General features: G+C 39.6%; 1 protein-coding gene across 1 annotated transcript in view; it reads right to left on the minus strand.

Annotated features, from left to right (window-relative positions):
• The window catches only part of FGF14 (fibroblast growth factor 14), a 618,457-nt gene that overhangs the window by 420,487 nt on the left and 174,168 nt on the right, over window positions 1–23,802 (minus strand). The gene's annotated exons all lie outside the window — the stretch shown is intronic.

Below are 23,802 nucleotides of genomic sequence, written 5' to 3' on the forward strand. Positions count from 1 at the left end.
ATGATCTGAACTAAATTTTCCATATAGAAAGTGTCCTCCCCACATCTAATCCAGTGATACTGGATTAGAAAATGATCTTCAGAAAGAAAGAGAAACAGGACAGCATATTGCCATCTCTTCCCCAAGAAGCCTTCAGAAAAAATCCACCTAAAGTTCTTCCGTGATCCAGTGAGTCTATAAAAATGTTTAAAGTGGAAAGTGAGTATCTGGCAAGCTGAGACTGCCACACTCCTGTTGGAGGCAGTGAGGATTACCGCCCCCCCTGCCGCCCGCCACCCCACGGGGCTAACTTGCTGGAGATCCATGAACAGTGCCCTTAGACTTTGCTGTGGCTGCTACAAAGGTTACAGCACAAACCCACTTAGGTGTTAAGATGAAAATAAGTTGTTTAATTCACAGTAGTAAAAATTCAAAATAACACACACACACATACGATTATAAGGCATTTAACTGACTCACACCAGTAAAAATTCAAGATACACACACACACACACACACACACACACACACACACACACACACATGCTCGGGTGTTTACTTTTTCCAAGAGGAAGTTGCTAGACCAAAAGAATTAGTATTTTCTGTCATTTCAAGGCAGTATAGAAGAATTATGTGGGGCATTGTGTCATCCTAAATTGCCCCACCAGCTACCTAAATGCCAATAATTCATTAAAGCTGTACTCGACAAAATGTTCAGAAACAAACCTTCACCACAATTTTGGATTCACGTTTTCCAAATTCAGACTCCTAAGAAGCCCTCTTATACCTCTTAAACCTCTAAACCCAGGAAAATTGTCAGAAGACAATCATCAAAGAAAACAAGCAAACTGACCTCTTTCCAGACTGCTGTGATTATCCAAAAGATGAGGGAAGGCAGGCTTCAAATTATTTTAGTAACCTTCTCCAAAAGAAACAGAGAATCTAAATAACCAAAAAACATCTGGGCTGGAAAAAAATAACAGGGACAACAATTTGGACAATATTCTTCCTTAAGAAAGAAAAGAGGGGCACCTGGGTGGCTCAGTTGGTTAAGCATCTGACTCTTGGTTTTGGCTCAGGTCAGGATCTCACGGTTTGTGAGTTCAAGCCCCACATTGGGCTCTGTGCTAACAGTGCAGAGCCTGCTTGGGATTCACTCTCTCTCTCTCTCTCTCTCTCTCTCTCTCTCTCTCTCTCTCTCTCTCTCCCCTCTTTCTCTCTCAAAATAAATAAATAAACTTTAAAAAGAAAGAAAAGAGAGTTTAGTTTTTTTTTAATTAGATAATGTTCATCTAGAACACAATTCTCTTTGATAGGATACTGCCTTTACTTTATGGAAAAGAAAAATGTGTTTTCATGTTGTTTCCACTAAGGACACTCACTTCACTAAGACTTTAATTTCTAAGGTAAGTTCCAAGGTTAGTACATCATTTGAACAACATAAAAGCAATCCCTCCTGGGGCACCTGGGTGGCTCAGTCGGTTAAGTGTCCTACTTTGGCTCAGATCATGATCTCACAGTTCGTGAGTTCGAGCCCCGCATCGGGCTCTGTGCTGACAGCTTACAGCCTGCAACCTGCTTCGGATTCTGTGTCTCCCTCTCTCTCTGCCCCTCCCCTGCTCATGCTCTCTCTCTCTCAAAGATAAATAAACATTAAAAAAGTGAAAAGCAATCCCTCCTCATTCAGCTGAGTCAACACATAGTCACTGAGAAGCAGTGCTGGTCAGCAGTGAGCAGGAGAAAGAATCACAGTACTCCAATCCATTCTTGTTGTTTGCCATCAGAAACCAATGCTGGCAAGCAGTCTGAGATCCTGGAACTGGTAAGGCACGAATCAAGTTATCGCTCACTTAAAAATAAAATGCCTGGATGCGCACAAGTGTCTTTATTTTTTGTGTTGCTATTTTCTTTTCTAATCTTCCCCATCCCTGGAGTCAGTACATGACATCATTCTTCCATAGAAACAGTCATTAAAGCTCTTAAAAATATACATATTAGCAGATCACACACTCCTATCAGTTTATCTTGTGAATATCATAAATATCATGCACACAACAGATGGAAATGGCATAAACAGCAAAATTCTGCATTATTCATGAACTATAGTTAGCTTTTCCCTAGACTCCATGCTACTGAGGAATACGTGTACTTGTATATATGTTCCCTGTTAGGAACCAGTCTTCAACAACAACAAAGCTTTTATTGGGGCAATTAACATTTGAAGTTTATTAAATTATTAATTTTGAGTATACAACATACTCCAGTTCAACCTACCTCTCACATCAGAATGAAAACAGATAATCCGAAACATAACCAAAGTATTTTCGGTCATTAGGAAAATATCAAGGAACGTATTTGTTAAGGATGGGTCATTTTTTTAACAGCTTTCCTCCTGTTAAATATAGATATTTCATACCACCAACACCACAAAAAAAGATGCTACCAGAAATAACCACAATAAGTGAAAGAAGCCCACTGTATTATTTCCATCCAAAATAGAGTGATTTTTTTTTACTTCCTTCTGCAGAATCACACTCCTGAAGTGCAAGTTAACGAATGCATGTTGTAGGGTGGGTTTCCTGGGATGGATTTGGAGATGGAGAGAGACAAGTGGAGTAGGAGAGTTGTTCCCAGGAATGCGCCTGCAAAGTGAGGGAGGCAGGATCCAGCAGAACAGAAAGTAAGCCCTCCATACAGTAACTCCGAAAGCCTCAGGTCACTTCCACAGGGAGCTCTGGAGCTGGGATGACCCTGCAGATCTGTCCCCAAGTGAAGCAAGACTTTGTACCTCTGCACCAGCCTGATATTGGCTGCAGCTCTGCATGCTTAACCTGGGGCCAGCCAGGTCCCAGTAGCTGAGGACAATTCCAACCAAAGGGTACAGCCATGAGCCATCATTGGCCCATGTTGCCAGCAGCTGAGAATGGTCCTTCTGACCTGAAGGAGTGATCTACAAAGAACAGGACAGTATCACCTACAAAGGGGGTTTTTCATTGTAATAAGAACCACCACATCAGAATTCAAACTTACGGCAATCTTGATTCAAACTTGGAAGACCTACTTGGAAGCCTAGGAAGACCTAGGCTTTTTAAGGATGCCTAGCCAATGCACACGAGTCTACTAAACAGGAAACAATAACAATTTTTAAACTAAATACAAGGCAGAAAGGGAGGATAAATAAATTTTTGTATCAAGTCATTTATATGAACAAGTGATCCTCAGCACCTAAAACTATAAAAATTAGAACTGACACTGAAACTTTTCTTCTTGTAGCAATAAGTAATATTCACCCCAGACACATGAAATGATTGAGATTTTTTTAACTGTATTTATTTATTTTGAGAGAGAAGGAGAGAGAAAGAGAGAGTGTGCACAAGCTGGGGAGGGGCAGAGAGACAGGAAGAGAGAATCCCCCAGCAGGCTCCGTGCTATGAGCACAGAGCCCGACATGGGGCTCCAACTCATGAATTGCGAGATCATGACCTGAGCCAAAATCAAGAGTCAGATGCTCAACAGACTGAGCCACCCAGGTGCCTCTTACTGAGATTTTTTAAAGCCCCATCCATTTCATTAAGACATGCATTTTAATATAACTTTAGTTTTCATGTTCATTAATCATTGAATACATAAATTATGTTGTTTTGATCAATAATTCTAATGAGAACCCAATTTAGAAAAAAATATTTTTAAGTGATATAAAGATTGTCATTATAGAAAGTTATGAAAGGCTAAAGAATAGAAGAGTTTCAAGCATGGATATGTGGCTTGAAGTTCTGTGCAAAAAGTTAAATAGAAATAGGAGTTCATGGAGGAAAAAAAGCTATGGAAAGTCTCTATATGTCAAAGCAGATATTTTTTAAATGGAAACTGGTGATTAACAAATTGCTGTAGTTTCCAGGTATGATTGTTACTCTAAAAGGAGTGTGGTTATACTTTTATCTTAAAATGAAAATATTTAAAATATGCCAAAAATCATATACTTTACAACTATGTTATAGAATTTAGGCCTCATTGTAAATGGGCAACGAATGGACAGATTTTCAAAACTTTTGGGGTGAGTGGTATGGAAGCAAAAGAATTTAAAGAGTCTCTCCCAACTTTTGGCCGCTCGTAATTATGTCCCCACAGACCTGAAACTCCTACTAAGGTAGCACCTCAGAACTACCAAACAGAAACATGTTTCACTAAATGTCGAGGAAGCATTTTAAGAATCCTACTCAGCACAGTAAAGGAGTGAAAATTGATCACATCAGAAACAATCGAGGAGAGATGGTCACTGAAAACTAAAGTCTTTGAAGGTAGACAAAAATCCCACTGGTCTAAATCAAGAAGGCCAAATGGTGCACTGTACTGAGTGAAAAGAATCATCCTCAGCTTCCCAACCATGCTGGAAGCCCAATTCGGTGTTTTTTATTGTAATCAGGCAAGTCTTGCTTTAGAAGATGAAGGACCTCTCGGGGAAAAAGGTGGAACCCCTGAGTGACTTTGCCGTGGGTAAATGCAACCTCCTATCACAGCTACCTTGTTTATTTACTTCTCTTGTTGTCCTTCCTCCCTTAATTTTCTCCTTTTCTTTCTAATTATCCTATTTCCTCCTCCTCTTCCTCTTCCTTCTCTTGTGCTCTCTCAAGACCCTGATCTCATTATAAAAAGAAAAGGTTATGATTATAATGTAAAATGAGCAAATAAAAATCACTCATTATTTTGCCAACGTGAGAGACAGATTGGCCAACATAATTTTATGGGAAGAAAGGATATATTAACCACAGACCTTGATACGTCTCTTAGATCCTCACACATACCGATTCCTCAAAGCACTAATTCCATATAAACAATATGTATGTGATTTACCCCCAGCCTTATCTAACAAAACATTTAAAAAATGTCTTGCCTTATTGCATATCTGTGTGTTCCTCTCATTCTGATCAGAATTTATATGTTGATGTCACTCCTTTATTTTCTAAGATTATTTTGGTGCCTGCCATTTTAGCTTGAAACTGATCAGATTTGTAATGCAATGACTTCTAAAATCTTTTGAAATTAGAATTAGGGGAAAACCCACAATGTCGGCAGATTTGCCTGGCTTAGTACCTCTTTTGCCACTTGGATGCAGCAAGCCCATGTGCCAGGCACCTGCCAAGCCCATGGCTTGCAAATCTACTCTAAAATTTAATTTTGTTTAATAATTTTTCAATGAAATTTGTTTCCTCTTTTAAACTCTAATGCCCAAAGAGTTCAAGATTATTGATGTTACAGGACTCTGTTCTTAACCCAGAACAATTTACCAGATGGAGCCAAGCTGGAAGAGAAGCATCTCAGGTGGTCACCAGCTGAGGGTGTGTTTCAGACTAGCTTTCATAAACAGGCCTTTGATTTTGAGACTTACTTTTGTTATGAATGCTTCTTAGTTCAATTTGGTGTGCATGCAGTTTTGTCCTATTTTCCTATTTCAGTCCTAAATTCCTGTTCTGTTAAGTCAAACACTCTGATTTTGCTTAGATTTCTTTTTCACCATTGTTTGGATGTTTTCTGAGCGAGCATTTAGGGCCCCTTAATTTACAGGTTTTCTCTTATTAGAGGACATCAGGGGTGAACAGATGGCACAACTCTAATTCCCTAACTGGTTCCGTAATGCGCCTTCCCAAAGATCAGCCTTTGTGAATTTTATTCCACACCAGTTCCCAATGACTTTCTTCTCTGCACTTCCAGGCCACCTCCAAAACTGTGGTTGTTTATTTATTATCACGTGCTTTCCTGACACCGCTAGTGGAGGTCAATCTGTTTCCCAAGCCAGAGGCAAGCAGAAAGAGAGTCTCTGGATGACACATATTTCTTGCACACTGTCAAGTCTAAAATGCAATAGCTCTGAAATTTGCCAAAAGGAGCTCAAAGCATCCCTCAGCCTGGATCCCCCGCTCAGAGCTGGATGGTGCTGCCCTCCCTCAGTGGTGCTCTCCACCTGACATTGGGCTTACATCAGCATAAGACTTTCTCTATCACCAGACCTTTAACCTTCTTGAAGTGACACTATATCTTCCGTCCTTCTCTTGACTACTTTGTAGCTACACATGAAATACTCTGTACACAGCTTTGAAATATACATTGAATGAAGAAAACAGCAAATTATGATTTTGACATTATTATCAGATGAATAAGAATGAATTACAGGACTGACCATTCGGAGAAAAAGAAACCCTGTCTTCCTCTTCAGAATGAACAGGTACTCTGAAAAGTTTAGGAATTGCAATACATGTTAGCGTAGTTGAAGCCAGACGGACTTTCGCCAGTACTGCGGGGCAAGGCTTCCAAAAAGCTCTGCCCAGGTAGAAGTCTTTATTCTAAGGAGGTAGTACGCCACAACTAAATCCAAATAAAGTCTGAACCTCCACTTCCCCCACAGTGCAAACCACTCTTAGCTTTCCATGAAGGGGACAAAAAAGCAAGCTGAATACTACCAGCCGTCAGCTTTTTTTTTTTTTTTTTTTTTTTACATATTATTGCAACTGCCACTTCCAAAATTATTTAACACCTTGAAGGAAATAGTGACAAAGATGGGAGATTTCTTGGAAAAGATCTCTGAAGCAGTCCGCTAAGCAGGAGGTACAGGCCTGAGAGCCAGCGTTCACCCAGCCTGCTTTGCAATTTAAGGATCAGTATACATTAAATGAAGTGAAGTGCCCAGGGAATTCAGCCATTACCGTTTTTCACAAACAGCATAAATATTAACAGAGCTTTACTTCATTTCCATTCAAGAGTACTGCATGTTAATACAGAAATCACACCGGGGAAAATATGCATGGAAATGTTTAGAAACTTGTGCTTAGAAAATAACATCATTCCTTCTAGAACGTTCCTTTCACTTGTGGATCTTAAAGCACTTTGCGTTCCCCAGCTACTGGTAGGGCTGGGAATAGGATCAAAGTAGCATTTACATGGTAGGGGAAAGAAATGTCATGGAGCATACATGTCAAGTTGATTTTTAGGTGTCTGTGAATAGATTCATTCAGTGACTTTAAAGTTAAGAATCTGCTGGAGTAACCACCAATAATCAGGGACCAAAGGAGAAAGGCCTTTGGAAACCCTGAAATACTGTTCATATCTAATAATCATTATTGTCATCAATGTTAATGAAAAAAGCATAAAGGACAGCATTAATGAGTGAGAATACACTCAACAATTTAAATGGAATCATTCTATTCACCTTCCCAAATAAGCAACCTCAGCAGCATCTGCTTCTGCCTGTCAGACAACCAAGCCAGCTCCGAGAACACTGCTGTCTCTAAATAAATTCGCAGGTAGTTGAGCTTCTTTAGACTGTACTAATGAAGAACAGCCAATAGTCTTCCCATCTCCTTGAATTAGAAAGCATTTCAGTCTATGGAACCAATCAATAGGCTTTGTTTAGAATGTCCCAGCCTCAGAAAGGAGGGAAGTCTTTCACCTAAGAAAGCCTGCAGGTAAGAATTTATTACTCAGAGTCGGGTCCTATAGATAAGATGCCCCTTTCCTGAAATGACTGACAAACTGGGAAATAAGCATGAGTCCATAATGGCAGAATGGTCTTTAGACTTGACCTAGCCTTTGCCTTCACTGTCTTGAATTGCATTGGGTAGGTAACTTCTACATTTTTATTTAGTTGCACTTGGCAAGATTACCAATGTTGCCCTATTGTTGTCTCCTTGGACAGACCCTTCCACTTTCTACACTTGCTCATTAGTTCCCTTCTTTTGCCATTAATTGGTTATAATCTAATGAAGAAGTATTTTCATTAGAAAAGGTTGGGTTTATTCTGAAGTCATGATTAAGAGTCATTTCATTGTCTCTTTTTATTCTTAATTTGAGGATCTGATCTACCATTCAAGATTCAGAAGCTTGGGGTGCCTGGGTGGCTCAGTGGGTTAAGCATCCGACTTCAGCTCAGGTCACGATCTCACGGTTCTTGAGTTAAAGCCCTGTGTCGGGCTCTGTGTCAGCCTCTGTGCTGACAACTCAGAGCCTGGAACCTGCTTCGGATTCTGTGTCTTCCTCTCTCTCTGCCCCTCCCCTGCTCATGCTCTGTCTCTTTCTCTCTCTCAAAATAAACATTGAAAAAAAATGATTCAGAAGTTTTAAAAAGTTAGCTTTCTTTTCCTATAGTTAAGTCATTGGGTAGCCCCAAGAAGGGTCCACAATCTTCCATGAAATTAGGAGAACAAGTTGGTCATCACACAGTAACCATGAAAAAACACCCATTCTGTTCATTGAGTTCATCCGTCATGCTCTCTTACTATCCTTTAGTCTGAGTCCTCATCACTCCCTGGCGAAGTCAGGTAACCATCTGGAATGGCCTCCCCCCACTAAGTTGTTACTAAGTTCGTTATTTATAATGTATTATTTCCAGATCAGGAATTCTCAACTGGGTGTGTCTTTGTTCCTTTTACCCCAGGGAACATTTGGCTACTGCTGAAGACACTTTTGATGGTCACAACTTGGGGACTGCTCCTGGCATCTAGTGAGTAGAAGCCAGCAATGCCACTCAATATCCTACAGTGAACAAGATGGCCCCCAAACAAAGAATTCTCCAGCCCAAAATGTCAATAGCATCAAGCTTAAGAAAGCCTATTGTAGATATTATGTCTTGCCTGCCTTGTTCATATTTGTTGTGAAAAGACTATTTTACTCATCAGCCTGAAGAGTTCCCATAAATCCTGAAAGAATGACTCACTTATAAATAAAGGAGTGGGAAAAAGATACACTCTTTGGTGGGAACTGAATGTCACCACCCACATTCTCTGAAGGAGAGGCATTTCACTATTCACTCTTCTAGGAAAATTAAGTTTAAAATTTCACAATTTCCTTCTTTTCAGTTCACATGCAAATTATAATGTGCGAAAGATGGGAGGCACTGACAGGTTAATTGCTCCCACTCCTCTGGTCCAGCTGCAGAGAGGAATCACAGAGCAGGAAAAGGGCATCTGAGAGGGTCAGCGTGCTTGGTGCATCAGTGGCACCTGGAGTGCTGAGTTAGAATGACTGGTAACATAAGACACGTACTTAACCTTCACCGGTTTGATTCCAGCTCTTTAAAATGGTCTTTTAAGAAGCTGGTGCTGCTTTTACTCCTTTATTTTTTCCCTGTGATTCTTAAAGATAAAATATAAATGCAACATATGTTTCAGGCAAATTGGCTCAGAACTCCAAAAAAGGTAAAAAGAACTCTCCCAGACAGCCAGTGCTCTCAAATAAAAATCATCTCCGGTCCCCATGCCTGCATTGAGCCTTACTAGTTACACAATACTTGGTCTCAATATCAAGATTAAACCATCACACATTTATCTTAGTCCCTAGTCCCTCCCTCATAGCCAACAAACAACATCTTTATCATCCATGCTGCCATGTATGTTTAGGCTATTTATATAATTCTGATTAGAACATTTTGTATACTTCTTGAAATGATGAGCTTTTCAAAAGAAAACTGAGTTTTTGAATCATCTCAAACTTTCCTTTTGCAAGCATAGGGTTACGTATACAATACTCAACACATGTTGGTTGATCATTTTTATTTCTGAGTGGAAAGGCAATAGGGATGCTGTGTACATTACTTTAGCCACATGCCTCCTCCTCTTAAAGCACTGTTCTTATTCAGGACTGGGTCTGAGTTGATATTGTAATATGCAACCGCTTGGTATAACTGGAAAGAAAAGTAAAAGTCAGAGAGGGTGGTGTGGGTTCCAGATCAATCCAGACATATGAACTGAGAGCACAAGGGAAGCTGGGCTGAGCAGAAGAATATTCACAGAAAAGAGCCAAGACACTAGACAGTGCATAAAGTTAAGGGGTGGGAAGAACAGAAACCATAAAACCTACACAAGTTGGCCGGAGAGAAAAGAGGTATTTGCATGGCTTGGAGATACCCAGTATTCTCAGGTGTCATGTCAATCTCTCCAGACAGACCCCAGATCTACAATGTGCCCCATTCTAGGCTCTCTCAGTATAGCTTGGAGATAAAGCAGAATAAAGTTGAAGAAAATGATAACCACTGAACCAGGGAGAACAGATGCCAATGGCTGCACCACCTGCGAGCTGGGTAACGTCAAACAAGCTACTCAAATCTCCCCAAACACCATTTCCTCATCTTTAAAATTGGGACAATCATGATTACATAACAGGGCTGAGGTGACATGTGTAAGCAATTGGGTGCATTAGCAAATGTTCTGTGAAATATTTTATCATCACAGCACACAGTTCTCTAAGTACCTAAACCAAAACATATTAGTGATAGCAAAGGAAAAATTTGGATTACAAACATTCTTAATCCAATGGCAATTTAAAACTTCATGGGCTAACCCCTAAGTCCCAAAGGAGAAAACATTTTCTGAAGACTTTAAAGCACTACTATTATATATATGTAAATAATATTTATGTATAAATAATATTTCTATTACATAGATATATGAGAAAAACTGTTTTCCTGCTATTTCCTTCCAGGAATGAAAAACAAGGCACTCTTAAAACCATCATAGCAGGACATTTCTGTTCTAAAGAGAACAGAAGTCCTTTACAGAAATCTCCAAGCCCAACATCAGTGCTATATCCACTGTGCAGAGAATACTTCAATTTATTACTAGCCACAAAATTATTTGTGTATCTTAAGAAATCATGTGTTAAAAATGAGATGAGTAGACATTTCAATCCTCAGGAAATAATATTTCATTCTATCAATGAGTATCAAATAAAAGCCTACACTGTGTGGGGTTTTTTAAATGTTTTATTTATTTTTGAGAGAGCACAAGCAGGGGAAGGGCAGAGAGAGAGGGCAGAGGATCTGAAGTGGGTTCTGCACTGACAGCAGCGAGCCCGATGCGAGTTCAAACCCACGAATGGCAAGATCATGACCTGAGCTGAAGTAGGACACTCAACCAACTGAGCCACCCAGGTGCCCCACCTACTCTGTTGTTGACATTAGAATTTAAGTTCCCAGAATAATGGCAAACATGAAACTCAGGGAAAGAAAATATTGACTCACAAAAATAAAGATAATTCATAAACAAAAGTCACCCCGCCCATCACCACCAACACAGCTCCATGGACAAAGCAACCTGCAGCCAGCCCCAGCAGATTCAAGGCCCTACTGTCAAAGCCTTACAAGTTTGGACAAACCCTGATGAAGTGCCACAATTAGCCGCCTGTGGTTGGCAGGGATAGAGAACCACACCCACTGGAGGAGGGAGTGAAAGCCTGAAGGTCTGAAGATAAGGTTCAGAACCAGCTTAACCCAATCATGGAAGAGCAAGTCAATATCGCAGAGTCAAAAATAATGTTTAAAAATTAGCACTTAGAGGCACCTGGGTGGCTCAGTCGGTTGAGCGTCTGACTCGGATTTCAGCTCAGGTCATGGTCTCACGGTTCATGAGTTCAAGCCCTCCATCAGGTTCTAGGCTGACAGGGTGGAGCCTGCTTATGATTCTCTCCCTCCCTCTCTCTCTCTGCCCTTTCCCTGCTTGTTCTCTCCCTCTCTCTCTGTCTCAAAATAAATAAATAAACATTAAAAAAATAGCACTTAAAACAGCTTAGCAAATTCTCCTCAGAAACAAAATTCTGATCCTTTGTCATGAGAGCCCGTTATAACATTCATGTGTTCCAGTTTTCAGTAGCTCTATCAGCTTTGGGGCCCTTATCAACCCCAGCTTTACCCAACTCTGCAAATGCGGCATCGATTCTGGAGGAAATCAATTGCAGCTTGAAGTAAGATCTCTCATCAGATCAGGGGCGCCTGGGTGGCGCAGTCGGTTAAGCGTCCGACTTCAGCCAGGTCACGATCTCGCGGTCCGTGAGTTCGAGCCCCGCGTCGGGCTCTGGGCTGATGGCTCAGAGCCTGGAGCCTGCTTCCAATTCTGTATCTCCCTCTCTCTCTGCGCCTCCCCCGTTCATGCTCTGTCTCTCTCTGTCCCAAAAATAAATAAACGTTGAAAAAAAAAATTAAAAAAAAAAAAAAGATCTCTCATCAGATCCCCATTTTTCTCCTTCATGCTAGAGCCCTACTTGAATGAAAATCAGGGGCCACAAAGCAGGATTTCATTCCATCTGATTTTCTCAGCAGATATGACTGAGGGCTTAAGCTCTGACCGCATCAGAATGGCCCTTGGCCAAGGGACAGGGGGCCAGCACACCCACACCTGACGTGCAGCATGTGGTAGAGCCTGTTTGGGCACGTGAAATTGGAATTGCAAGTTAGAGAGGAATTTTTGGTTTGGAAATTGTAACTGGGATGTGTAGAATTCCTAGCTGAATTTCAGAGAGCTCAGAATGTTCTGGGTAGTGCAAGAAAATTTAAAAGAAAGAAAATATTATATATTAAGGGGAAAAAACTCAGAGCTTATGTTTAGTTTGTGTTAAAAAGGCATCAGGTTAAGGGGGAGAGCTAATGACGCTCAGCCTTCTTTATCTTTTCTTTCCCCTCACACCCGTAGCTGCCAGTACCTGCTCTCCTCCCGTCCCACATTACCATCTTGTATGCTCTCATCAACACCTTTACACTTGCTCATAAAATAATATGCTGGCATATGAGTGTGTACAAATACACACACGTAGAATGTTTTTTCTCTTTACAAACCTGAGGTTATAAATAGATCTTGCCAATCAAGAGCACATTTGTGAGTAACTCATTATTTCATTACCGCCTAATATTCCAGTCACTCTTCTTTTTTCAAAAGTCTCTCTTACTTCAGAGGAACTGTACTGAACCTTACCTCAGAGGAACCGAATATTATCGTGTGGTTCATGAGCTCAAGCCCCACATCAGGCTCTGCGCTGATGGTGCAAAGCCTGCTTGGGATTCTGTCTCTCCTCTTTTCTGCCCCTCACCTACTTGTGCTCCCTCTCTCTCTCAAAATAAATAAATAAAGTTTATAAGCAAATAAATTATATATACGTATATAATATACATGTATAACATATACATACACACGTGTATATATACACATATAATATATATATATACATATATATATATATATATACATATATATATATATACATATTACCATTGTCCATTGTCCTTGTCATTAAGTGTTGCTTTATAGATAGTCCATGCCCAGCACCTCAAGAGTCTGCCCACTGCCTCGAGACATGGAGACAGATTCCCTCATAGTGATTCCTGGCATCATTCCCTCCATGCAACCAATGGCCCAGAGACAAAAAAAGGAATTCTTAGGTCCAGATGCTAATCATGTTCTCCTAGGTTGCCACCATCAAGTGAGATTGCTCCGTGCCAAGTCTTGTTACAATTGGTTGTTGACTTGAACCCTCTGAACTTGTTGTGAGGTTGATTTAGAACTTGGATGCATGATGTCCTTAATCATGAAATAAAAAGTAATTTACTTCAGGTAAGAATTTATCATGTTTACCTTTTAACTTCTTCCTAGAACTAGAAGTCTGGATTGCCATTTAGGTGGGTGCTACTCAGCTGTTGCAATTGATATTAAAATGCATTCACTGTATAAATCTCAGGCCCCAATTCATAAATTGGAGGATTTGATAAAATACCTCCAGCACAGTGCTCAGGACAGAGTCAAAAATGGCAATTAAAAAGCAGAAGATTTCCTTTTGGTTAAACCTGAGCCATATTCAGAGGTTCTCAAGAAATATTTATTCGTGTTGGGATGAGCACTGGGCGTTATATGTAAGTGATGAATCACTCAGTTCTATTCCTGAAACAATTATTACACTATATGTTAACAATTTGGATTTAAATTTAAAAAAAATGGGGCGCCTGGGTGGCTCGGTCGGTTAAGCATCTGACTTCGGCTCAGGTCATGATCGATCTCACAGTTCATGAGTTTGAGCCCCGCATCAGGCTCTGTGTTGACAGCTCAGCGCCTGGAGCCTGCTTCTGATTCTGTGTCTCCCTCTCCCTCTGCCTTTCCTCTGTTCTCTCTCTCTCTCTCAAAAATAAATAAACATTTTTAAAAATTTAATTAATTAATTAATTTAAAAATATATTTATTCATCGAACCTAATCCTGGGGCATTACTTGTACTTTATAGCTTGGATATAGCTTAATTTATTTAACAGTTGTATTACTATAAATAATAATCATATGAAAACTACAAATGCATAACTTCTGGCAAGTGACCTTACATTATAGGTTTTAATTTTTCCCTTCCATAAAATCTAAAAGTTGGATGAGAATCAACTTTCTAAAATTTCTTCGTATTTTGCCTTTTTGAATTCTAAATTTCTAATATCCTATGACCCAGCACTGTACAGAGAAAGATACTTTTATCTGAGGGGTAATTGTAGTACTTCTCCTAACAAAAATATGTGGCTACCATTGTCATTTAAGAAGATAAATAAAGTATTATTCAAACAATTCAGAATCCAGATAGAGTTCAAAGAAAAAACTCACTTTCAGTCATCAGCAGGATAAACTCTAGATCTACACATGAAATCTAACATTGGATATTTCATGTAGTCTTTACTAAAAACACAGATGCAGAAATATAAGGAAGAGAGTAAATATCTAGAAGTTTCAAGACATTAAATGTATTTTTACTTATGATATTTGTCAAAATACAGTTCAAGTCGCTAGAGATGGTTAACATATTGCTATATTCTCCTCCATAGGCTTCCCAGCCTAATGCACAAAAGTAAAACATCGGGTCATGTTCTTGTTGTAAAACACAGCAGAATTTTTCAAGGTATTAGATACATTTTTCAAAAACACATTTTGTAGGTTGCTGTAACTTGGCATCAAGAGGCACTTCCCACAATGTTCTCAGCTACCATTTACTAATGTGCTTCCTTACCGAATTCATGGCATGAGCACATCCCACAGCATGAGGGTATACACACTAACATCACTATTTATGGATGGCATTAGAGGGAGCTCAGAGCTGAACCCCGCTTGCTGGTCTCTCAGCTCAACCCCTCGTTAGCCATAGAATCTCAGACAAATTACTTTATCTCTCTGACATTTCTACCCCTTCTGTAAAATCAGGAAATGCGCAGGCATGTGGGTATTGAGAAACAGCAGTAAAAGTGAAGGCAGTTTAAGAACTCTCTGTAAATGGGTTACGGTAGCATTAACATTCACCATGCTAGAAAGATAGCATGCGTGCTGCGGATCCTGTGGAAGAAGTTTTCCTATGCATCCTTAGTTTTTCATGACCACCTATCTCTAGATAATCCAGCAGTGCAAGTAAGTAAAGAATGGATTTCTACAAACACATCCATATGACTTTAAGCAAAATTGCATCACAGAGGCAATTATTATCAGAAGAGAACTAGGCTTGGAGGTAAAAATGATGTTTTCCAGATGGAAATTTTATAAAATAAATCCAAACTGCCCATCACCTAATGAACCCAACCCACCAATAACAAAGGAGGAATGTTAAACTTTTTAAAATATAGTTCTTACAGGTAAAAGAACAAGTAAGTTTGTTGAGAGGCTAACTCTAAACCCATTGCCTGCCACTGCTCTGAGCAACAATCCCAAAGAAACAAGCTAGAGCCCCATCCTCAAGAAGCTGAGAATCTAAACAGGAGGCACAAAAATCCATCAATGAGTAAAAAGAAGACTGTACATCCCAGAAACTTAGGCATGACCATTTCAGCCTTTCCGAATCTATATACTTCAGTTCTGGGGTAATGGGGATGATATCTTGTGGAGATACCGCATGGAGAAAAATGGATCATCAATGAAAATGTGACCACACATTCTTTAAATTAACACATAATTTGTAAAGATGTGGGATGGAAGTCAGAATGGAAGTTCAAATGTACAATTGTGGTGCAATAAATGATTGTTAAACTTTTCAGTGATTATTTATCTCCTATCATTACTGACTTTGCCAACTAAGACCATAAGTTTCTTGAAGGTACATGTTTGTCCCTTGTGTTTTGTATCCCCACTACCAACTAGAAAATATTTGGCATCTAATAAGTAATGGTTGGCTGACTGTCTATCCTAATCACTTAGTTGTGCAGGCAGTAGTAATTTTTATCACGGGTTCAGAGATGATTAGGAGGCAGAAACGCCTTGCTTTTCTCTTCAGCAATAATGCTTTTGCACGTTCAATCACAAGCAGGAAAATTATGGAGTTGATTGTGGATTTCCAAAGCCCTCCCACCCCACACCAACAGTCACTGGGACCAGAAGGCTCAATTACACTCTGAGCACAGGACACAGTGAAAATCCCTGTCACTAACATGATAGGTGTGTAATAAATACTTGATGACTTCACTAACTGCCATTCCCTGGGTCCCCCTGGGACTTCGTTTATAGTGTTATTACACCACTTCTACCATTTCATACTTAGTCTTATATATGTCATTTCCTCCAGTTAGATTTCTAAACCTTTTGCCAGGTCCATTTTTTATTCAGCACTTTATTTTATAGCACTAGTACAGGGTCTGGCATCCCCAGGGTCAGCAAATAGTTGTTCAGCAAATTACACAGTTTTGAAAAGGGGAAAGTATTGTTTAAAAGACATGCATTGCCCCCTGCTACCCAATTAAGAAACTCAGGCCAATAGTTTGCCAGCCCCGATTTAAGCACCTCCAGCAGCCATAACCCCCTGAGACAGCCCTGGTCATTGCAGAATTCTCTTCTGAGCTGAAATCGTTCTCCTTGTACTGCGTGCCCTACTGGCGCTCTTTGTTAAGAGGAAGGCTGAATAGCTTCTTCTACTACTTCTAGAGGATGTTCTGTTGAAATATAGGTCAGCAAGACATTTCTTCCCCCAGAGTAAGTGCTCATTTTCCTTGAGTAGTCCTTGTGCTATATGGTCTCTGGATCAACGGCCAACCCAGTCATTTCTCCAAACACTCCTCGAATGAATATCCTCCCTGAAATGCAACATCAGAAAGGGACACGGTCCTCTTCTAGGTACTGATTACATACCAAAACCCAGACATAAGTCCTTCATTAACACAGCCCAAGACCCCACTTAAGAGAAAGAGAAGACATCAGTTTAAACCATATTTGAGGAGGCTATTTGGAAATTGGCTTTCAATAGATGTCTTTCATCATCTATTGGGATGCTATCTGGGTCAGTTAAACTATCCTGGAATACGCTAGCTTTCACTTTGTTTAAAATCTCATTTTCTACAGTTCTAAATATAGGTTTCAAATTATCTAGAGAAAAACCACCCTAGAAAAATGCTAAAGCCACACATGACACCTTTACCAAAATTTGGCACGGGTGAGGGTTAGGGTATATGTAAGACCACTTTACTAAAAGGTGACTGACTCAGTGCAAGCAACATCAGTGATTAGCCACAGAGATGGGTATTTGGCTGGGGGCAGAGGGCAGTGCCTGGAGACAGGGGCTTGTCAGTGCAAGAATGACAACTGTCACAGTTCCTGGAGATGCAGAAGGAACCAGAATCATCAACAGTTTTTATAGCTTCCAAATTTAATCCGCTTTCAGTGCTGACCCTCAGACTATAGTAAGTTCTCTTGACAGTTTTGTGGTTTAAATACTTTTAAGAAGGACTAGAATTTGTTAGGACCCCTCATCTAAATAGGATATGATCATTTTACTCTGCTTTCTTCCTCTGTACTGTGGCACTCATCTATAATGGTGATGGCTTTCTAAAGAGTTTTCCCCTATTTTTAAAATACTTTTAAATCATCCAGGTCTTGCCCTATCTCTTTAACATACTGTCATAATTAACATTTATACTGTTTCAGTCTCTATCAACATCTATCCCACATTTTGCTTTTGTGGTTTCCCAGCATAACATATAAAATGTTCTACTTTTGAATATGTTACAATATTTTTTTTTATTTTTAATTATGTTGTAAAGACAGAATAATATAATGGTAATGAGAACTTGCACTGAGTTGCAGGTTAATCAGGATGGTGACAGGTGAGGTCCAGTCTTGAAAGGACACTTTAATTTTATCATCTGGCTTCTCTTTTCATACATAAACACATTGAAATTATATTGAAAGAATAAAAACATTTGTTTGCAAAATGTTATGAAAATTATTTTTCATACTGAACTTCACCCCATTATTATTAACAGAAAAAAAAACAAAAAGATATAAAATATATCTCCAAAAATGTTTTCATGCATTAGTGTGCATTCAAATAGACTTCAAATTGAAAGAGGCTCTCTCCTGGGTCATACTAATGGGCTCTAGACAAGCTTGCAAGGAAATTCCAGATTAAAGGCTTTTAGTATTATGGAAATATGATTTCAGAAACACTTCTTCAATGGTATCTCTATAGGAAAACTTATTTTCTAAATAAGAAATTCCTTTAATTGTACTGTGTTATGGGGTCTTGGGGTATTGCGCCATTATAGGATACTCGATTGTTGCTATGGTGAGTTAATAGATTCCATTTATCATTTCCACAGGTTGTCCTAGGACAAAGAGAAAGCAACATTCAGGGCCCTTTCCAACTGAAATGGAGACAAAAATAATAACTTTTAAAAGCACCAAGAATTGCAGAAGGGAGTATTTCTAGATGGTAACTTGTGTTATGTCTACCAAATAAACTTGAAGCTAGTAGGTAAGCGGCTTTATGTACTCACACCTCTGAGTCGAGCCAAATGGTACTACGCAATATATTTCCATCAAATATAAGACATAATACAACTACTCAAAAATTAACTAGTTTCATCCCTTTGAGTAAATACTTTGATGATCAATAATTATGGCTATCTTAAAAGATGCTTTGGAGAGGAAGTGTTTTGGCCTGTTCTCCATCACCCAGTGACGACTTTTTATACTATGTTCTACGTGTTTTGTTACTAATAAGTGAACATTTATAGTTTCCATTGTTTCCCACTCCCCAATGTCCGTAGAGAAAAGTAACATTCTCTTTAACCCATTCCCATCTAAGTTGATGTTTTAGATCTACAACTTGGTCCTTAATGCTGAACAGAAAACATTTCACTGTCTAATTGATTCCCTTTATTCACAGAAATTTTCTCAATCTCTTTCTGCTTCCCAGTCCAAATTTGGCCCCAATTCCCAGCAGAAGAGTCAGTTCTTTCCTCCCTGGGAAGAAAGAAGCCCTTCTGAGGGTAACAGCGGCAGCATCCTCAAGCATGCACTGCCCAACATCTGTTGACTTTCCTCTTGCCTCGAGAAGCCTTCCTCAGCCCACGGACAAGACACTTCACTATCCACCTCTTCAATGTCACATTTCTATACACAGTAACTATCACCTCCGTTTTTCACTGCACGCTCCCTGGTGTGAGCACCCTGGACCAGCTAACAATTTCAATGCCCTTTAGTTCATGATTTCCAGAGGAGACAAATTCCATTCATGCAAGCTGCATGCCTCTCTCTCAGTTCAAAATAGGAGATTTATTTCACACACTCAACTTATGCAACTGTTAACTGATTTAGAATCGCCTTTCATCTGGCACTTTCTCAATCACCTCTAATTAATATGAGTCTCTTAGAGTACACACTAAGGATAGAGGTAAATTACTGATTAAAAGACTGATTCAAAAAAAGTCTAAAATTTCTTTTTTTTTAACTTTGAGGTTAGCAAAATATGTCCTTCCTTTGTTTTTCTCTTCTTTTAACAAACCAGACTACTTCTTGGAGGCATACTAAAGAAATTAACATTCAGATAATAACGTATATCATGCTTTCCTTGCAAACAACATTCTGCCATGCATTTGTTTGGTTACAGAATTGTGACCAACAGCTCACACCAACTGTCCCAACTGGGACAGTCCCTGAGTTGGAGCTGGAGCCCCATATTTACACCTTTCTGCTTGGGGTAGCAGCCCCAGAAGAATGTTGTCATACAGCCACTTGAAACCCCTGTGACAGATTCTGTCCAATTGGCCTTGTGTCAATTACACAACAGTTCATGTGCACATCAATTTCCCCCAAATTGGCCCATCCTTTGCCACACCATCACACACGGCGTCACATCCTAACTTGCCACAGTCAGTCGGTAAAAGTTGGGCTCTGCAGCCAGACAGCATGGGTTTTCATTATAACTTATTTATTAGCTTTATGATTTGATGAAGCTGTTCAACTTCTCCATGTTTCAATTGGCTCAACTGAGAAAAAAATGGGTACATAAGGAATCCTATTTCTTTGGGACCTTATAAGGATTCAAGTCAATACCCCAGATGCCAAGGAAGGGCTCAATGAATAGTTATGTTACTTTTAAATTCATTATCCTGCTTATCTGTGAAAACTATTATTATTATTGTCTGTGGGATGCCCAATCCAGTATTCTCTTATTTCTTATTTTTCCTATTCAATTTGTTTTATAACATGTAGTATTTTGGAAAGTGGTATTTTTGAAATGTTCTTTGACATTTCAGCTTCAATACTTCATCAATAATATTTCCTCCTGGTTTTTCTCCTTTGGTAAGTTCTATCTTCATCCCTGAAATGTATTTATTCCTTAAGTTTTTGTTCTTGGCATTTTTCTTCTATTTGTACCTGAGCTGATCCCTTTAGGCAAAATCATCTACTCTCAGGCTTATAATTACTGCTGGGATTCAGATAATTCTCAAATCTATGTCTGCCAGCCCACTTAAACCAAGTCTTTATTTCTAACACTTGGAGCACATTTCCTCATAAATGGCTACCAGAATTAAATTTATACTTTTAACCAAATGTTTGACCTTCAATCCTCTAGCCCCTGCTCAAACCTTCCCTCCTTCTGAATTACCTGTCTTGGTTAATGGCACCGAGTTTGTCCTACATGTCTAAGCCAGGGACAAGAGGGTCCTATTTGACTCCATACTGTCACTGATGTTCACATCCCCAGTATGCCCTTCACAGCCAATGCTCTCTCTACATTCCCAGATTCTACCATTTCAAGCTCCTGGGGGTTGCTTCCCAGCCTTACAGTCTGTGTCTTCCTGTAAGTGAGCCCTGGTCATTTTCTACACTTCAGTTTAATAACATTGAACAGATTCCCATTTCCCTCAAAGTCTACATAATTATAATGTCTTTCAAGGCCCACCACTATCACCTTTTATCCCCTGTTGCATCCACCATGCAACCCACATGGGGGCCCCTCTAGGCTACTCCTTCAAGATTATCACACACTCTCTTGCCTCGTGGAATTTTGCTTTTTTTGTTGTTGTTGTTGTTGTTAGCTTGGCATGTTCTGCTCTGTCCATCTGTGAAGGGAGACCTGCCTATTCATTTCTCAATGCACAGGTCAAATGTCTAGTTTCCAGCAAAATTAATGACACAGACTTGAGGTGTTTGCAAGATTTTCTATTTTTAATATGGTGTCTTCTTCCACTACCTTGCAATCTCTTTGAGGGCAAAAATACACATACCTTGTATGTTTTTGTCTCCCCCGCCCAGCTATTCCCCTCCCGGATATCATCACAATGTCTGACAGGTAGTCGGTATCCGTGTTTGGCAAACAGAATCACAAAGTCATGTCACCACAATTACTGGTCAATATCACACAAATCTATCCATGTCAGTCATACATCTGCTTCCAACCAGAAAGTTTTACTAATCCTTGTCTATTTATAGAATTGTATTCTTTATCTTCTGCCTTCCCAAAAGGACTTGTTGCAACATAGAATGATACAGGTAATATAGAAACATTAAGTATTAAAAATAAGAGTCACCAATGAAGGGGATGTGAAAATCTAGGATTCTGCCCATTGTGTTCCCAGAGTAACAGGTGGGTGCTGTCTCATCTTGGGTGCCATTCAATCAAGCATACATACCATCTGGCGTCTTGTCTGCTGAGCTACGTAAACCACCCGCCCTTGTTTTACATCATATATTGCATGCACCGCAATTTTGACTCCTAGACACTTGCAGATTTCTTTATTTGAAATATGCTCACAAAGGGAAACTTTGCATATGACACTCTCCATTGCTCATTGAGTAACAGCCAACTTTTACTGAGTGTTTATGTTGACCAATATTCTCGTTCATGTTTACTAACTGTAAAATGAAAAAAAATGGAAACATACTTTTTTTGTTGCTTCCTCATGGCAGTTTTTCCTATTTCAAAGGTGTGTTTTCATCAAAAATAAGTAATGCTAACTGTATCCTACTGTAGTTATCCTCAGGTAAGTTAGGTGATTTTACTTCTTTACCAACACAAATATGTTTTCTAGTTGTTCAACAGGAGCTTTAAAAAAATTAAGATTCATTACCACGTGGCAGAGGCGCCACTTAGGAGATGGCAAAGTGGGGAAACCAACAGAGATGGTGAAACCAACAGAGTTCTAAGTCATTCAAAGTCCCAGTCCCTTCCTTTCTATTCTGACACTGAGAACGGTTAATTTACTCAGAACGGTTAATTTAATCAGATGTATGTGATTAAGAAAGGTTAAGACTAGAATTGCCTAGTTAACACTTAATATCTATTTTCCTGGGATTGAAAACAATCTGTCTATCTAACTATTGGTCTATCTATCCATCTATCATATTCTATTATCCTAACAATATCAATACTGATTAATCCTTTCTTATGCACCAGGACCCTCTGTTAAGTTTTCTGCTAATATTATTTGATTTCATTCTTATAGTAGCCCAGTAAGTTACCTATCATAACTCTCACTTCACACATAAGAAAACTGAGGCTTGGCTAAGTTAAGAAACCTCCCATGATCACACAGTCAATATGTGCGAGCACAGGGATTTTTTGTCTCAGGTTTTACTGACTCTAAAAATGTGCTCTGAACAGCTCTGTTCTTACTGCCTTCTAAACATAGCACACCTCTGTCCTGTGCATGCTGCATATTAAAATACAAAACCTCCTCCTCCATCATTAAGTGTATTTTTAAGAACAGTCTCAAATATATTTTGGGTTCATTTAAAAATGCTATTCTCGGGGCGCCTGGGTGGCGCAGCCGGTTAAGCGTCCGACTTCAGCCAGGTCACGATCTCGCGGTCCGGGAGTTCGAGCCCCGCGTCAGGCTCTGGGCTGATGGCTCAGAGCCTGGAGCCTGTTTCCGATTCTGTGTCTCCCTCTCTCTCTGCCCCTCCCCCGTTCATGCTCTGTCTCTCTCTGTCCCAAAAAAAAAAAAAAAAAAAAAAAAAAAAAAAACGTTGAAAAAAAAAATGCTATTCTCAAGAATTTGATACTGAATTTGATCTTCACTGACTTCCTCCCTGTATCTCTTTATTTTCTACCCTTCTTCTCTTTGGAGGTAAAAAAACAAAAACAAAATCAAGAACAGCATTAGTAACTAGTGCTGATTTCACACTGACAATGTGGAGGGCCCCATGCAGGAAATTTCACAGGACTTCTCTACTTTCATCCCAATGACAAGCTAATGGCTTAGGAATGACTATTAACTCTGTTTCACACATGAAGTGAGGCTGACAGAAGAGATGTCTAACGAGGACATACGCTCGTACTCTGTGGTCCCTGCCCAGTATTCCTTCCAGCTAATGATAGGTACAAAAGACTCTGAAGTTGTGATTAATCAGGATTTACTGACAAGCCATGGGTCTTTTCCTGAAAACATGCTGCTCTCTTGGTGCTGGAGACCCCACTCCCCCAGCTGTCTTCCTCTCTTCCCAGTCGCACCTTTTCAACCTCCTCTTCTGTATTCTCTTCCTTTTTGCAACCTCAGGTCCCCTAACATCACAAGCTCTGCACTTCCCACACCTAATGGCCCTGATGGGAGACTCGGGGCCAAATAAAGAATAGGAGCCTAATTCCCAAATGGCCAGATGAACTGTGCGTTTTGACAGTAGGTAGATGAGATGTAAACTTGGGTGAATGTCTGTACATACTGTGAATGGCTCAATCATGTGAGAAAAATGCTGAGTAGCCCTCAGTTATTCAAAGAGTATTTACTTATTTGTTCTAGACATTGTACTGATCGTGATCAGTACTAATTACCAATAAACCAAGATTA

This window comes from Lynx canadensis, chromosome A1 (assembly GCF_007474595.2).
Source record: "Lynx canadensis isolate LIC74 chromosome A1, mLynCan4.pri.v2, whole genome shotgun sequence".
NCBI lineage: Eukaryota > Metazoa > Chordata > Mammalia > Carnivora > Felidae > Lynx > Lynx canadensis.